The sequence below is a fragment of the Suricata suricatta genome, chromosome 5 (assembly GCF_006229205.1).
Source record: "Suricata suricatta isolate VVHF042 chromosome 5, meerkat_22Aug2017_6uvM2_HiC, whole genome shotgun sequence".
NCBI lineage: Eukaryota > Metazoa > Chordata > Mammalia > Carnivora > Herpestidae > Suricata > Suricata suricatta.
This window is the reverse complement of record NC_043704.1, coordinates 19629321-19647987: the sequence shown is the minus strand read 5'-3', so window position 1 is coordinate 19647987 and position 18667 is coordinate 19629321. Positions and strand designations below refer to the sequence as shown.

At 43.3% G+C, this 18667-nt stretch overlaps 1 long non-coding RNA gene across 1 annotated transcript in view; it reads left to right on the top strand.

The window, feature by feature from the left end:
• The first annotated feature begins 11 nt into the window (after window positions 1-11).
• LOC115292597 overlaps window positions 12-18667 on the top strand; it is a 67186-nt gene continuing 48530 nt past the window's right edge. The window contains exons 1-2 of the long non-coding RNA XR_003909049.1: window positions 12-56; window positions 1504-1612. This is a non-coding gene — a long non-coding RNA (uncharacterized LOC115292597). The remainder of the gene's footprint in view (window positions 57-1503; window positions 1613-18667) is intronic.

Sequence of the window (18667 nt, the reverse complement as noted above, 5' to 3'; positions counted from 1 at the left end):
CCGCCCGCCCGAGCGACGCCGGGGCCTGGAGAGCGACGGCGCGGGACCAGCGAAAGGTGAGTCGTAGGACGTCCGGGCTCCAGAAAAGTCGGGAGCGCTCCCCGCTCGTCCCCGTGAGCTTGACTCATCCGACCCCGCAGGCCTCTCTGGGATGTCGTATAAAGGGCTGCTGCCGGGGTGTGTTTTTATCCGCATTTCGTTTTCATCTTGGTTTGGTCGGGAGGCGTTTCTGGAAGAGAATAGGAGCGAGACAAGCTTAAAGGAAATAGAATTTCTTTGCTTGTTAAGAGTGAAAAAAATGTATACATATGTGTGTATATACATGTATATATTATGTATTTTTATATATGTATATATACACACACATATAGTTTTTTACCTGTCAAAAGCAGCCAGGAGCAAACCTGGAATATCTATCTTTAGAACAAACCAAAGGAGAAGGGCACTGGACCAGGTGAACAAGGGGACGACCTATTTACTTCTCCTTGAAGGAAGAATTTAAGAAAAAAGTTTTGCTGATTTGTTGTGTGCGTTTTGTTTTGGGAAGGGAAGGATCCGCAGGAATTTTTTTTTAAATCAGGCCGGGATGTAACCTCCACCCTAGAGGAGGGTGAAGTGCAAGTTTAGCGGGAGGTGATGAATCGAGAGGTGATTCCTAGTCGACTCCCATGACTGAGAACTCCTGACCTCAAATTCTGTCCTTGTTCTTCGTTACGTCTGTCCTAAATTACAGAAATGGACCTGCTGGGAAGCCACTGTCTCCTAGATGAGACACCAGCCATCCAGAGCCCGGTTACTGTTTAGCTGGGCTAGAATGGTCTAGAACTGCCCAGCTGTATTCCCTGGTCTTGACCTGAAAGAGCGGAAGTCGTGGTCCACTGTGGCGCTAAGCGGGAGGGAAGCAAGACCCAGACTCCGGCTGTCGGGATCCAGGCTCAGCCTGGAGGACACAATGCTGACTAACTTGCTGAGAAGTCAGCTTTCAGCTGCCAGCTGTCCTGAATGTTGTCTTCTGTCATTCCCCCCTTCCAGGCGTCCTGTCTGACCCTTGGATTCCTTTTCCCCCTGTTCTTTGAATATCTCCAACAAATAGCAAATACTCATTACAGTGCAGTATTTGTTTACACGCTTCATAGTCAGTACTTCCTACAAAAGCCAGTGAGGGAGGCCCTTGCTGTTTTCCCAGGTAGAAGTTAGAAGGCTGGGGCGCCTGGCTGGCTCATTCGGTTAGGCCTCAGGCTTTGGCTCAGGTCATGATCTCCCAGTTGGTGGGTTCCAGCCCTCACTGGGCTCTGTGCTGACAGCTAGTGCAGAGCCTGGATCCTGCTTCACATTCTGTGTCTCCCTCTCTCTCTGACCCTCCCCGGCTCGCACTCTCTCTTTCAAAAATAAATTAATTAATTAAATAAAGATTTAAAAAGTTAGAAAGCTGATCCTAAGCAAATCCTGATGGTAGGTAACAACACATGCTTACCCACCACCCCAATTCCCTGTCTGTCCTAGGTTGTATGAAAAACCGAAGGCATCTGGTTACAAAAAGGAGCATCAGTCCAAGACGGAGAGGGAGCAGGGCCAGTTACAAACTGCACAGAGTTCATGGCAAAATGAAAAGGTGGGGATCCTTTGTTCCAAAATTAAATATTTTAGGGTGGTGACAACAGAACTTAAACCAATCACCAGGTCCCTTCTGAGGGCAGGGCCTGTGTCCTGCAGATCACATGCCCATGAAGCCAGGCCTAGAGAGGAGGAAGCCATTCTTAAGAGTTAGGGATTCTTAGGAAGCACGAATTCAAAACTATAGAGGTGGAGTTATAATCTAAAAAATAAAAGTTCTTAGGTTTAGCGTTTTCTCTTTCTGCTGTTGAAATTCGCCCCACTCACACTCCCCCCTGCCCCCACACACAAGATGTTCCCCAGGGGGAAGAAGAGGTCCTGACTATCAGAATGATGGACATTCTTTACGGTTTTTCCTGGTCTATCACCACTCAGAGATCCTGAGGGCTTTTACTTTTCAACCACGATCTCTGTTCAGCCTTTAGTGTCATTTCCTGCCCTGAGGTGTCTTTCGAATCCCCTGAGCAGGAAATACAAGAACATACCTAGCCACAAGGACACAGGAGAGCTGTGGAAGGGACCGACCACCCATTGGCAGGAAACTCTGCCACACAATTGTACGGAAAGGCTTAAATGCCTCAGCTTGGGAGAGGTTCACTGGCTCTTCAGGCATGCATTCTGTCTTTAGGCTGCTCTACTTACTAGGAAGCTCCTGCCTCATTTGAAGCCCACATTCCCTGGGGCCCTTGGGTGGCTCAGTGGGTTAAGCATCCAACTCTAGATTTTGACTATGGTCATGATCTCACAGTTCTGTGAGTTTGCGTCCCACATTGAGCTCCACGTACCACATTGGCATTGTGGAGCCTGCTTGGGATTCTCTCTCTGTCTCCCTCTCTCTCTGACTCCTCCCCTGGTTGCTCTTTCTCCTCTCTCTCTCTAAGTAAATAAACTTCAAAAAATTAAAAATGAAGCCTACATTCCTTTCCTTTAAATTTTTTTTAACGTGTATTTATTTTTGAGAGACAGAGAGAGACGGAGTGTAAGTGGGGGTGGGAGGGGCCACATTCCTTTCCTTAAAAGAATGTTTTTAACATTCATTTTTGAGAGACAGTGTGAGTGGGGTGGGGGAGGGGCAGAGAGAGAGAGAGAGAGAGCGAGAGAGAGAGAGAGAGAGAGGGAGACACAAAATCAGAAGCAGGCTGCAGGCTCTGAGCTGTCAGCCCAGAGCCTGATGCGGGACTTGAACTCACTGACAGCGAGATCACGACCTCAGCTGAAGTCGGACGCTTAACCAAATGAGCCATCCAGGTGCCCCTCATGTTCCTTTCCTTTAACCTCCACTTAGATGTCGTTTTTGTACCACCTTCCCCCCCAATACCCAGGCCAAACTAGTCTTTTCCACACCACAGAGCTTCACCTATTTGCCAGTGGATTTCATGTCACTTCTGCCTCCAGTGTCCGCTCCTCACAGAGTAACCTCTAAGTGTGCTCTGCTTGTCCGGGTCTTTTCCTGGTGCTCTGGGAGCACAGTGAGCAGGGAAGCGTGGAGGAGTCCATTGGCCCCTCAGTTTGCAGGCTGATGCTGCCTTCGATTTTGTGGATTCACGCAGGTCACGTTTACTACCAAATCTCCCAAATCTGCTTCATGAAAAGTGTTGCTGTTGCGGTTTAAGGTGTCCTCTGTGCCCTGCAAATATCACCAAAAGCAATCTCTGTAGACGCCGGGGGACGGGCACTGTGTTTGTTTTGGGGCTGCCTTGATACAGTGGCACAACGTGCGTGACTTAAACAACAGAAAGAAATCTAGTTGCTCATGCTTCTGGAATCTAAAAGCCACGATCAAGCTGTCGGTGGGGTTGGGTTCTTCTGTGAAGGCACTGTGGCATATTTGAGAGTTTCGCATGCCTGTTGATTTGTCTTCCCTTCTGAAACTTCATGCTGACTACGTTTTGTAGACCAGAAGGAGATCTTTTATTAAATTTTTTCAATGTTTTATTTATTTTTGATAGAGAGAGACAGAGCATGAAGGGGGAGGGTCAGAGACAGGGAGACACAGAATCGGAAGCAGGCTCCAGGCTCTGAGCTGTCAGCACAGAGCCCAACGTGGGGCTTGAACTCATGAACTGTGAGATCATGACCTGAGCTGAAGTCGGATGCCTAACCAACTGAGCCACCCAGGCGCCCCCAGAAGGAGATCTTGAATTGTATTCTCTCCCATCTTTTTCTACCTTCCCAAAGACAAGAGAACTTTCTTATTTCCTTGTGTTGATGACAGCCTTCAGTAGTTACAGAAGTCTAAACTGTAAATAGCATTCAAAAACTTTTCATCTTAGAATATTTTCTCCCAGTGAGGAGTGTAGTTTTTCACATAGTAAGATTTTTTCTTTCTTTCTAACAAGTAGATGTAAAGAAAATCTTAAACGAATAATTAGCATTTAACATACCTGGATCTAACTACACGTATCTAACAGGCCTGCACGAAGACAGAGGATGAGACATTTCACTTACCATTTTTCTTCAGTTACTATTCATTCATGGACTTCACTTCACTATGGCATCCATGAGGTGTTCTTATATCTTCAAGCAATACAATACTTTTATTTCTTTTTTGTTGTTGTTTATCTATTTATTTTGAGAGAGATACACACAGAGAGAGAATCCCAAACAGGCTCTGCACTCTCGGCTCAGAGCCAGATGTGGGGCCTGAACTCATGAACCATGGGATCATGACCTGAGCCCAAATCAAGAGCTGGATTGCTAACTGAGCCACCCAGGAGTCCCATACCGTACTTTTAAAATTAGTTCTGGGGCACCTGGATGGCCCCATTGGCTAAAGCATCCAACTCTTGATTTGGGCTCAGGCCGTGATCTCATGACTGTGGGAGCCAGCCCAGTGTCGGCTGAGGCTGAGTGAATCCTGCTTAAGACTCTCCCTCCTTCTCCCCCTCCCCCCGTATGCATGTACAGGGGCGCTCTCGCTCTCTCTCTCTCCAAAAAAATTTTTTTTGAGTTTTTCTCTGCAATCACTAACACAAAACTACTTCAGAGACCAGCTTTAGATGCAGGTAAGTCATGGTTTACAAGTGGACTTAGCATACTTCAGGTGTAACTCTATGGGACATTAGAAAATGAGTGGAGGATGGGGAGTGGGAGAGAGAGAAGGGAACAGAGGACCCAAAGCAGGTTCTGAGCTAAGAGCAGAGAGCCTGATGTGGGGCTCGAACTCAGGAACCACGAGATCATCAGCTGAGCCAAAGGCAGATGCTTAACCGACTGAGCTGCCCAGGTGCCCCACAGAATTAAATGTTTGCCGGGGGACTGTTACTGGCAGCTGTCTTACATAACTTGTGTGAAGAATGGTGGTGACTCCCAGGTTCCTGCAAGGACAAATTTAAAAGCATATTCTTATATTTTATTGAATAAAAGGGGTAGAGGGTGAAAGAAAGGAGAAGAAAATAAGCCATACATGGCAAATTGAGACATAGGAAATATAAAATCAACCCAGAAGCAGGAAGGCTTAATAGAGTCTGAATGAAAATTACACTGATTTGTTTCTTCAGAGAATTTTAATAGGGCAGCAATAAATGATAGTGGAAAAGGACTCAGGCTTTGAGAAATCTTGACTACTATGCATCAGCATTGGAAACAGTAATGGAAGCTACCAGAGCCTCCGTTGCTGAAAATCCCCCCTGGTCAGGTGGTGTGGTGCCGAACTCAGAAGGTACCTAACACAGTGCCTGATTTACAATAGAAAGCAGTTCTCCTTTCTTGAGAAGCAGGACTTTACATTAGCAGTCACTTAGTGACAAGGATAGTCCTTTGACCTTGCATCGACCTTGTAGGAGCTGTAGGTTAGCACAGTAATTGTCAACCCAGGGTTACTCAGGTGGGTCCCTGAGTAATGCTTTGCCAATAAACGTCTCAAATTCGTGAGCGATTTACTTTTTAAAAAAACATAAATGAGAGCAGATTCAAGGTGACTCTTCAGCCTACTCATTTGTATTCCAGTATGCTTTCTTGAGTGGGAGAGAAATGGACAGAGCTGTAGAATTAAAGGATATGCTAATAATTAGGCAAGACCTTGACCCCTCCCAAGGGCACGCAGCAGGTAGGGGAAGGATACGCCTCCTGGTTCGCAAGTGGAAAGGTGTAGGAAGGCTGCTTGGAGAGGAGCTGAGGGGAGTTCACGGGATGAGCTGCCCCCTGCAGAATGGCGGGTCATATCTGGTGGTGAAGATGGTCACTCCCCACAGTAGCTGCCAGAAGCCACAGCTCTTGGTGGCCTGGGGCCATGGCCAGCCCCTACCGGGTGACAGACTTTGAAGCTGAGGGATGTTCTGCTGCAAGGTACTGAAGACCTCTTTGTCTCCACACAAATCATACTTAGGAATTGCCTAAGAATAGAAAAGTTCTAGAGTCTTTGATAAGTAACTCAACTCTCAAAATCTTAGCAAAGGCTATGGCCAGAGAAGTTTACCTAACCCTAAACTGATTGGGAAAATTCCAGGCAGATATGATTTAAGTATTCATGAACACCTGTGCTCACTAAACAACATCCTGACTGACAAAACACTCAAACCAACCAACAAATAAATGAAAGCTTCATAGGCATTCAGTATACAGCTTTTGACCCTAACTGAACACCTGACTTTGCCGAATCCCCCAAATGTTTCGTGTGATATTTGTTTCAGTTAAAGTAAATACAATGACTGAGAATGAAAGTGTTTTGCATTGATGGATCAATCAAATATTTTTACACTGCCATTGTGGGAAGGAGAAAATCCCAATATATTCACTCCCCTTGAAGGTCTTTATGTTTATGTGAGAAAAATATCTGGAAGGAAAAAGGCAAAGTGAATGGCGACTATAGTTAACAATACTGTACTGTATACTTGAAAGTGGCCAAGAAGGTCTATCTTAAAAATTCTCATCCCAACAACAAAAAACTGTTGTAATTATGGTGGTGAGGGATGTTAGCTAGACTTACTGTGGTAATCAGTTTCACAATATATACATTATCTCATCAGGCTGCACACCAAACTTTAATACATTGTTATATGTCAGTTACATCTCAACTTTAAAAAAAAACAGGCATAGTGGACTGGGAAACGTATATCAAGGAGTACAACTTGGTATAAAGTATTTGTGTATATATATATATATATATATATATATATATATATATGTATATATGAATGCATCACAAGAAAATTAGAGTCCTAAATCTAGTCCTTGAAAGGGTTAATCAAGGGCACCTGGGTGGTTCAGTCAGTTTAATGTTCCAACCTTTATTTCCGCTCAGGTTGATCTCTTAGTTCATGAGTTCAAGCCCCGCATCGGACTCCATGCTGATAGTGTGGAGCCTGCTTGTGATTCTCTCTCTCTTGCTCTCTGCCCCTCCCCCATTCATGCTCTCTGTCTCTCAAATAAATACACTTAAAAAAAAAGAGTTAATCAGGGATATCGGGAAGAGGGTATCTTGAAGGGGATTTGATAGTAACAATAAAATAAAAAGGGGGTGAGAGGGAGGATAGTCTAAGGAAGGACCATATAAATACATCTAGAGGGTTCATGATGGGGCTGGTAATTGGGAGTTAGCGGTGGGGGGACACATGAATGTTGGATGAGCCATGGAGTTTAGGTTAGCTGGAATGGGCAGCAGTGGACTAATACTGCTCACTGCAGGATCCTAATCAATCTGACACATTCTAATATTTCTAGGAAAACGTTTGTCAGTGGGTAAGGTGTAGGGAAATTTGGAGGGTGAAAAAGTTGGAATCAGTTGGGAAAATGGGGAGAATTGCCAAAAGTTTCAGGTATGACCATGAATGAAATCTGTAAAAAGTTGTTGAAAATCAAGGTAGGACACTTCATTACTAATATGACCAAAGGGTTACTGTGTGCCAGACTGAGGAATTTACACGCAGGATCTCACTGAATACTTGTGAGTTGTGTTGGGTTAACCCATGTCACAAATGAGGAGGTGACTGAGGTTAACGTAACCAGAAAGGGGCAGAGACACCTGGGCGGCTCAGTCAATTAAACGTCTGACTCTTGGTTTCAGCTCAGGCTTTGATCTCACGGTTCACGGGTTCAAGCCCCACATCAGGCTCTGCACACTGTCAGCACAGAACCTGTTTGGGATTCTCTCTCTCCCTCTTGCTCTGCCCCTCCTCCACCTTGTGTATGCTCTCTCTCTCTCTCAAAATAAATAAATAAACTTAAAAAAGAAAGAAAAGGCAGAGGAGGGAAGGATTTGTACCCTATTCTGTCTCATCTGGACACCATTAATTACAGTTGTTGGGGTTTTTTTTTTTTGTTTTGATTTTTTAGTGAGGGAAATAAATTTGACTTTTAGTTTCTTTGGATGTAGGGATCAAAAGTACATTCAATAGGAAGTAACTTGAATATGGTGTTTGAAGACTGAAGAGTGGCAAACGGGAGATGAATGTTGGCCATGTGACTATGGCAGTTGTCTGTGATGGCTGACAGCCTGTCCCCAGCACATGAGCCAGGAACCATTCAGAGGAAGTTACCGTGATATTACAGCAAAGCAGAGATGTCTTGTGTTTACCTGTAACAGCCTAATAGTCACTCAGAGATTTGGTATTTGGGAGATGAATCATAAATACTCCTGTAAATACAGTGTGGGAAAGAAGTGAGTTACATTTATATCTCAAGGTTATTTTCCATGAATGAGCTAGAATAATAATTCTTGAAAAATGGGAAGAAAAACATCTTTTAGCACAATTTCCAAACTGTGTACTGTGGAATCCCCATGCCACAGTATGTTACTAAAGTGTTAAATACGTACATGAAAATAGTTCTGTGATCAAAGAAGTTTGAGAAATATGCAGTTACATAAAATTAAATATATATCTTTACTTTAGAATGCTTACCACCCTTCAAAACGCTGCTGTGCAACTGGAATTTTATTGCTTTTTGAATGTTGTAGCTCTTTATACAGCATCCAACTCGCTCCCCTGTTTTTGTTTTTGTTTACTGCCTCAACTCCGGGGACTGCGGCCCTAAGCAAGTTTTAGGGAACTCTGCTCTGAAGGCATTTTAATGGACCCTTGGACTTTTCTTTTTTAAGATCCTTGCAGTAAGGAAGGGTTATAGTGTACGTTTTTATCAAAGCAGATGAGTTCTTTCCACTGGAAGGTGTTTTCACGCATGACCTTGAAGATAGATTAATAAAGGAAGAAAGTAGAAACATTAGGCTGACAGACATTGTAAAGTAGGGCATAAGAGAAACCATAAAAGGCATTCCGAAAGTTTGAAGTAGGAGTTAAAATGTGTGTTATATGGAAGAGACCGGATTAAAGCCTTTGAATATTTATAATACAAACGTGCGAGTATATGACCAATGCCTTTGCAGTTTGGGAGAGAAATAGGACAGAATCCAATTCACATTTGAGCCTACTTCGCTTTAAATTTCCTCATGAAAAAAAGAAGGAAGTATTGCTCAGTTTACAAAGATATGCCTTAGGATAAGACTCGGGTTCACTGCTCTGCCTTTAATCTTCCTGGATAGGAGTCCGTAAGAAGTGGCCAGGACCTTCCCCATAGATGAGTGAAGACTTCCAGGAAAGTGGATTGAAGGAGACAGCTATCGGAGTAATTTTAAGAAGCTTTTGCTGAAATTTCTCATAAAGAATACATGGAAAGTGAAGCCATAAGGAGATATAGCTCTCTGGGTCCAAAAAAAAAAATCTAGATTCCCATACTTTTTCTCTGTTAGTCTTTATTGAAAAATTCATTTACTGCTAATGGTGTCAAGAGCCCCTGTCAGCCCTCATTATTGTACCAAAAAGAAAAAATAATGAAACGGTTTAGGGAGCCCAGTCTGAAAAGGAATGTTGTCCTTTCTGTTTTCCAGCTATCTAGTAAAAATAGATTCTGTTATCTAAACCTCACAGAGCCAGGGGTCCAAATAACCCCCTTTTCTGGTGAGTCTATGAAGCCTGCTAAGAGACACTGACTCAATAAAAAGAAGAACAAGGCAGGCCATTTCCTTTCACAGAGGAAGACCAGAATGGGATGGAAATAAACAGGGAAAATGGTGAAGACACAAGTCTTGGTCTTCAGATGAGTCTAGAGCCCTAACAACAACCCTGGCCTCAATCTTAGAAAATAGCAAGTTCAGTACTAATTTGGGCCTAAGTAAGGAAGCAAGTCATAGATTTGCTTAAACTCCATTGTAGCATTTTAGCCTCAACTATTTGGGCAATACTGGGAAATGTTTTTCTTTTTTTTACTCAGATTCTATCAACATTGTTTGGTGCTTTTCCACCAAAATGTCTAAACGACTCCAAAAGCCACATACAGGTTATATCTAGAAGAAGGGAGGGGTGCCTGGGTGGCTCACTCCGTTAAGCAGGTGACTTTTTTTTTTAATAATAGTTTATTGTCAAATTGGTTTCCATATAACACCCAGTGCTTCTCCCCACAAGTGCCCTCCTCCATCACCACCACCCCCTTCCCCCCGTCCCTCCCCTGTCAGCCCTTGGTTCATTTTCAGTATTCAGTAGTCTCTCATGATTTGTTTCCCTCTCTCCCCAACTCTCTTTCCCCCTTCCCCTCCCTATGGTCCTCTGTTAGGTTTCTCCTGTTAGACCTATGAGTGCAAACATATGGTATCTGTCCTTCTCTGCCAAGCAGATGACTCTTGATCTTGGTTCAGGTCATGATCTCGAGGTTGGTGAGATCCAGCCCTGCCTCCAGACTAGGATTTTCTGTCTCCCTCTCTCTCTCTGCCTCTCCCCGTCTTGTCCTCTCTTTCAAAATAAATAAATAAAATAAAAAAATAGAAAAATGTAGACCAAGATACTAGGAACAGCTGGAGTAACTCAAGTCCTCAATACTGTCTCCGTAGTCTCAATAACTTAACACCCAGACAGCAGCCACGAGACATATTTTTTCAGTCGAGACAAAGGAGCCCCAGCCTGCCCAGTGATGTGCGTTCACTCAGAGGCCTACTTCTATTTGAAATCAGCCTTCAGTGGGGATCACTCAATGTAAGCTTTAGTCTCCATGAACCAAAACAGCACAACCACGGGCTTTATTTTTCCCTGGGGATTGAGAAGCAGTTCTGTGTATAAGTGGAAATTCATCCTGATTTTTCAAGCTTGGAGCCCTCTCACCTTCCACACACTTGAAGAGAAGATGTTGATTGGCTGGCTCTGAGGAACCTTATCTTTCACTTACCTGGTAAGGAAGAGCCTGACTTCACATGGCTTTCCTTTACTCTGAGCATGCCAGGTGGCCCTTCCCTCATCTTGTCATATCCTGCGACCGCATCACCCCATTCATCTCCAACTCTTTTCCAGTTCCTAGGAGTTGAAAAAGAACACAGAATTAGAACTAAAGTGGATGTAGGGCTCATCTAGGCTGAGCCTTCTTCTTTTGAGGGCTTGTTGGTGACCCAGAGAAGTGGGGTGACTTGCATCCAGTTCTCTGATGCTTTACGGGCAAAGCTTGGCCCTAGAGCCCCTGCCTTCTCATTCTCATTTCATCTCATCTGGCCATCTCACCAGACCGGAGTCATAAAAACAGCAAGGCATGGAGGCCGACCATACTTTATTTATCAAGTCGTGGTAATTTTCCTCATCTAAACTTGCTTTATCATTCTAAAAACTTGGGAGTTGCTGGGGTGCCTGAGTGGCTCAGTCAGTTAAGCGCCCAACTTTTGGTTTTGGCTCAGGTCATGATCTCATGGTCTGTAAATTCAAGCCCCGTGTCAGGCTCTACACTGACAGTGCAGAACCTGCTTGAGATCCCTCTCTCCCTCTTTCTCCTGCTTCTCCCCTGTGTGCTCTCTCTCTCTCAAAAGTAAATAAGTAAACTTAAAAAATAAAAAACAATAGGGACGCCTGGGTGGTTCAGTCATTTGAGCATCCAACTTCAGCTCAGGTCGTGATCTCATAGTTTGTAACTTCGAGCCCCGCATCGGGCTCTGTGCTGACAGCTCAGAGCCTGGAGCCTACTTTGGATTCTATGTCACCCTCTCTCACTCTAACCCCTCTCCTCCTCATGCTCTGTCTGTATCTCTCTCTCTCAAAAATAAATAAACATTTAAAAAAATTGATCACAAAATATAAAAAACAATATAGACTTGGGAGTTGCAACCCATCTTGGAAATCACCTGTTTGATCCTCCAACGAATATGGATCTCTCGCCTGCAGTATTCTTGAGACAATTATTTGGTTCCTGCTCCTATTATGTTATTAGGAGCTGTCTTCAGGGAACATAAAAATCACTAGGATGTTTTTGTTGTTAAATCGAGCTAAAAGTTACCTTTTCTGTGAAAAAGGAAGCAAGAATATACAATGGGGAAAAGACAGTCTCCTCAACGAATGACTCTGGGAAAACTGGAAACCACGTGCAAAAGAATGAGACTGGACCGCTTTGTTACACAACACACAAAAGTGAACTCAAAATGGATTAAAGGCCTAAATGTGAGACTTGAAACCATATAAATCCTGGAAGAAAACACAGGCAATAATTTTTTTCACATTGGCAGTAGAACCATTTTTCTAGATATGTCTCCTCAGGCAAGGGAAACAAATGCAAAACTGAACTATTGGGATTACACCAAAATAAAAACACCTTCGCCCAGTGAAGGAAACCATCAACAAAATGACACCTGAAGAACAAGAGAAGATATTTGCTGATAACGTATCCAATAAGGGGTTAATATCCAAATAATTTGATTATTATAAATAATCCTATTAAAAATGGACAGAGGACCTGAATAGGCATTTTTTCCAAGAAGACATACAGATGGCCACCAGACACATGAAAAGAAGCTCAATGTCACCAATCAGGGAAATGCAGGTCAAAACCACAATGAGATATCACCTCACACCTGTCAAAATGGACAAAATGAAAAATACACATTAAGTGTTGGGGAGGAGGTAAAAAAAAAAAAAAAGGAACCCTTGTGCACTTTGATAAGATTCCTCAAAAAACTAAAAATAGAATACCATATCATCCAGTAATTCTATCACTGTATATTTACCTAAAGAAAATGTAAACATTAATTCAAAAAGATATATACACCCTTCTATTTATTGCAGCATTTATTTGCAAAGGCCAAGATATGAAAACCACCCAAGTGTCCATCCGCAGAGGAGTGAATAAAGACGTATAATATAAATATATCATATACATCTATATATGATAGAATATGACTCAGCCATAAAAAAGGATGAGATCTTGCCATTTGTGACAACAGGGATGGCCTTAGGGGGCATAATGCTAAGTGAAAGAAATCAATCAGAGAAGGTCAAATACCATATGATTTAACTCATCTGTGGAATTTTTTTTTTTTTACATTTATTTATTTTTGAGAGACAGAGACTAAACAGGGGAGGGAGAGAGAAAGAGGGAGACACAGAATCTAAAGCAGACTCCAGGCTCTGAGCTAGCGGTCAGCGCAGAGCCTGATGCGAGGCTTGAACTCACCAATCGTGAGATCATGACCTGAACTGAAATTGGACGCTCAACCGACTGAGCCACCCAGGTGCCCCAGAAACAAAACAAACAAAGAAAAGAGACAAGGGGGAAAAAATGGACTCTTAAATACAAACAACAAACTGATGGTTGCCAGAGGGGAGGTGGGGGGAGGTGGAAAGATAAAGGGGATTAAGAGTACATATATCATGATAAGCACTGAGAAATGTTTGGAAATGTTGAATCACCTTCTGTTACACACCTGAAGCTAGTAGAATGCTGTATGTTAGTTATACATAAATAATACATAATTCATTAAATTTTACCTTCTCTTTACTTCCGTTTTTAGTCCAATTTCTGCCGTGTGGAGTAAAGCTAAATGCAAAGAGTGACCCTACTTTCATCCACAAGACACCCCTTTGGAAATTTGAAAACACTTCTCCAGAGTTCCCTTAGGCCTCTCTTCTCTTCTCAGGCCTAAGTATCTGGTTTTCTGAACTGTGGCCTATAGGCTTTGGTAGCCAGACCCCCTTAGTGACCAGTGATTATATTACTGGGCCAACACAGAACATTCTTGTCATCACAGCAAGTTCCGTTGGACAGCCTGAGCTATAGCAGTGGGGAAAGGCAGAAGATATGGACAGACATGCAGGCAGGTGGGTGCAGTGGCGGATCTTGTGAAAGGTTGTTACTAATTCTTCTATGTTTTCGCTTAACTAGGCAGCAAGATCATAGGCTGAGAGTGAAGATGGAGGGGAAGGATATTTCTCTAGCAGATAAAGATAGTGCATGGACAAAGGAAAAATTGCAGGATGGCTGGACAGCTTTGAATCCACGCTGGGTTAGTATACGGACACCAGTTAGTACTCTGTGTGTTTTTCTCCAGCCATGTTCACTAGCACAGCCGTGGGACTGGAGAAGGTGGGAAGTGGATGCTGGTTTCATGGATAGTTCTCAGCCCCAGCTGCACATTAGAATCACTGGGGTGAGCTATTAAAACATTCCGAAGCTTTATCCCCATGGCAAAGGTTCTGACTGAACATTCTGAAAATGAATCCTGGGCATTGATTCATTTAAAATTCCCAACATGATTCTAATGCACAGATGTGTTTCAGAACCACTGAATTAGAGCAAGAAGGGGAAGGAAATGTGCAGAGAAGAGGCGAGAGATAGAGGAATTTAGCCAATGATGGGCCATTGGTTCCACAAGGCACAATGAAAGAGATTCAGGATTTGTGGAGGGTGTTCAGATTGGGGGATATTCAAGGCTGTGAATGATGAGGGATGAACTAGGAATCTAGGGCTTTTTGGGTGACTAATACAAACCGGGAAAAGAGCACAATGAAATTTGCCGTGCTGGTCTAAATTCATGCAGGCAGTGGAAATATAATGCAAACCACATAGATAACTATAAACTTTTCTGTAGCCATATTAAAAAGCAAAAGGAATAAGTGAACTAATTTTAATATATTTCCTGGTGCTTAATATATGCAAAATATTATCATTTCAACATGTAATCGGTGTAAAAATTATTTTTTTTAAGTTTTGTGTGTGTGTGTGTGCACTCGCGCATGCATGCACGCAAGCGAGCAGGGGAGAATCAGAGAGAGAGAGGCAGAGAGAGAGAATCCTAAACAGACTCCATTCTGTCAGCGCAGAGCCCAGCTCAGAACTTGATGAGATCATGACCTGACTGAAATCAAGAGTCACATGCTTAACTGAATGCACCAGTCACCCCAGTATAAAAATTATTAATGAGATAGTTGGCATTCTTTCGTATACTTTGCCTTGTTGTGGATTTTATGCTTACAGCACATCTCCATTCAGAGCACATGCATTTCAAGTGCTCACTAGTCACATGTAGCTGGTGGGCACCATAGTGGACAGTGTGGGTCCAAGCGGTGGCAATGACAATGTGAATGTTGCAAGATTTCTACAGGACATTTTTCTCGGAATACAAACATATGGTAATACTGTAATATATTCAATCATATATATACACACACACACACATACACACATACACGTAATCCTTTGTTAACTTGACATATAGAACAAAACCAATTAAAAATCATTTTGATAACATTGTGTTATTATCTACTCTACTGAAATCATTTTAAAGTTATACTTAATACAATATTCTTTGCAGTCACTCCGAATTTGCTAGGCTTGCCTTGGACATCTTTATGTAAGTTGGTGAAGGCAAAGCTACTAAGTACCCATCATTTATAATATTTTTATTAGGACTGTCCAGCCAGGTATGATTATATCCAATTAGGTTCTTATCTAATCCAATATAGCTTGTCCATAAAAGTGTCACGAGGGCCTTAGTTAAAGTCCAAAAGTGCCATGCCAGCCACACTTATCTAATAGAGGTTAGTCTGGCAGACATTTCTCAGTGAGTCTGTTCCAACTTAAGCTTCCGGAGATCCCTGCTTCCTTTTCTGTGTGTCCTTACGCCAGCCTTTTAATCTCGAGGTCTTCTTGCTTCCTCTCATTTATGTGGAGGGAGTCTTTTCTTATTTCCTGGTAGTTGAAGTTACTGACTTCGGAGGAGAAAGGAACACAGGAAAATGAACAGCCACCTGCCATACAGGTGGTGGCAAAGCTGGATTTTATTTATTGGGCCTGAGTCCAGTATTCTAGAACATTACAAGCAAGAAGGAGTTTGCATTTCATGAAGGATCACGTGCCAAGAGATTGGCCAGTGTGTTTTCAAAGCTGCCAAAGGAGGATGGAAGGAGGATGATGTCCAGATGAAAGTGCACCCAGAAAGAGGAGAAAGAAGCGTGAGAAGCAGCAGACGAAGGAGCCTCCTCCTCAGACGTCCCCAACATAAAAATAACAAGATGTCAATTAGCGAGTTCAACTTCAGCGGTGCCTCTGAGTTCTACATTCCACAGATCATGGTGTAACACATAAGCGGTCTGATATTTATTTTTCAGGGATAGTGGGTTTTTTTCTGTTTTTTATTTATTTTTGAGAGACAGCTTGAGCAGGGGAGGGTCAGAGAAAGAGGGAGACACAGAATCTGAAGATAGGCTCCAGGCTCCGAGCTAGCTGTCAGCACAGAGCCCGACACGGGGCTTGAACCCACGAACTGCAAGATCATGACCTGAGCCGAAGCTGGACACTTAACCGACTGAGCCACCCAGGCGCCCGCATGGATTTTTATTACATTAGCTGAATCAAATACATCGACACAGTTGTCAGCTGGTTTTTCCGTTGGACATCGGCTGCCTGGGCGTTTGTTGTAACCACCTCTTGGCAAAGGACACCTGTCTCCGCCACAGGTACGTGGTGCGGCTGAGATCGCCTGGGGCACACCGACACTCTTGGTCGCTCAGTGAGGCTGTCCTTCTGTGTCTGACTTGGACTTCCCCCTCTGGTACGTGCCCTTCAGTAGCCTGTCTCAGGTGGACCCCAGCTCGCTCCACCGGGCTGCTGGCCACTCCTCAGGCATCTCTGGCGGCCGCTCCACTCCAGTCTGATGTGTTAACGCAGGGAAGGTGATGTGGCTTTAAGATGCACGGAGTCCTGTCACCATAGGACTGACGACTAGGATCAGGAGCAAGAGCGCAGCTCTTTTACAAAAGAAACTGACTTGAGAGTGTGCTCTTGCTTGCTCCGCTGGAACAAGATTTAACAGCTCTCTCTCCAAGCAGACAGGTTGCGTAGTCACAGACCCAGGAGAGCTCTTTGTCATTGTCCAGGTTATTAGGGCAGGATTTTAAAACAGAATCCTCATATCACTGTTTCACTCTGGAACCCCAACCAGGTTGTCTTTATCAGCCATTCCGTACTCTCCTTCTCTATTACCTCTCTTGGACTAGTTTCATTTCTCGTCCATTCTAGACTTTGAGGACACGAATTGTAAACAGAGCACAGATACTGTGATCATGCACATCTTCAATCCGGGTCTATCAGTTCCCACATAGTGGTACCATGCAGTTAGCTAGGCTTGGTTTCAGATCTTCTTCTGAAATGAAGTAATGCAGCCTCCCTCCTGGGGTTATTATGAGGCTTAACAATGACATAGGCCAAGTGATGGGCACGTGATGGGCATTCAGTAAATGCCAGTTTGGTATTGAAACTGTGGATGTGGTCAGACAAGACCTATTTATCTGGTTCAGCTGATTATTATACACACACACACACACACACACACACACACAGAGTTGATGATGTGATGGTTGGCTAAAACAGGCTGAGTGTTAGTGAGCCGTGATCAGGGCCCTGGAAATATGCAAGGTAGAAATGAGGCTAAAAGACTGGGACATCTTCAGCAAATACCTGAAATGAATCTTGTTAACACACTAGGAGGGTTCTGATGGCAGCCTCTAGTCTGAGATGTTTTAACCTTCTCTCTCTCTTTCTCTATTTTTCTTTGTCACTTTTTAACAGGTTTATTGAGACGTAACTCACATACGATACAATTTACCAATTAAAGTCTACATTTTAGGGGCACCTGGGTGACTCAGTCAGTTGAGCGTCCGACTCTTGCTTTCAACTCAGGTCATGATCCCAGGGTTGTGGGATCGAGCCCCCGCATCAGGCTCTGTGTTGCCTGCTTAAGATTCTCCCCCGTCTCCCTCTACTCATCTCTCCCTCTTGCATGCACACTCTTTCTCTCTCTCTAAAAATTAAAATGTACACTTTAATGATTATTAGTGTAGTCACGGATAAGTGCAATCATTGCCCCCAATTTTAGTTCCTTTTTCATTACCTCTAAAAGAAATCCCAGTTCTCTCTCTCTCCCCCTCTCTCTGTCCCTCCTGCGACTCTCTCTTCCTCTCTCTCTTTCTTTCACAAAAATAAATAAACTTAAAAAACCCTCATATCCTTTATCTATCACCCCCCACCCCCACCAGCCATAAGCAGCTGTTAACCTACTTTCTATCTTTGTAGATTTCCTTATTCTGGATGTCTCCTGTGAATGGAATCATGTAATATGTGGTCTTTTGTAACTGGCTCCTATCACTTGGCGTATTGTTTTCAAGGTTCATCCATGTGGTAGCAGGTGCCTGTACTTCATTCCTTTGTATGGCCAACTAACTCTGTTGTATAGGTTACTACATTTTGTTTAGCTGTTTGTCAGTTGGCGGACATTTGGCTTGTCTTCTCCTCTTTCATTTTTATGAATAATGCTGCTAGATCATTTGTGTACTAGCTTTTGTGTGGCTGTATGTTTTTATTTCTGTTGGATCTTATACCTCGGGGTGGAATTGCTAGATTGCAGCCTTCTTTTATCATCCCTGGGATGGTAAAAAGTTAGCGACTCTATTCTTCTGTCCCCAGAATACTTTCCTGTGAGCAACTTTTGCATATTAAGTACTGTTCCAGCTACTGGGCAGCTTTGGTGGGTGCTTTGGGTTCCAGACTCTTCAGGATCTAGACAGAACCTGACAGTAAGGTAACTGCTTTTTTTCTGCAGCAGACATACTGTAGAATCCATTATACAGGAAAGCAAAAATAGCACATAACCTGAATCTCCTTGGTTATCTGAGAAATAAGAAATAAACGGTCATATTTCTCAGCTCCTATTATTTAGACTCTTTATAATCTCTCATAGACGCTTCTTTTATTTTTTTAAGTTTATTTATTTTGAGGGAGAGAGAGAGAAAGACAAATACATGGGCAGGGGGAAAAGAGAGAG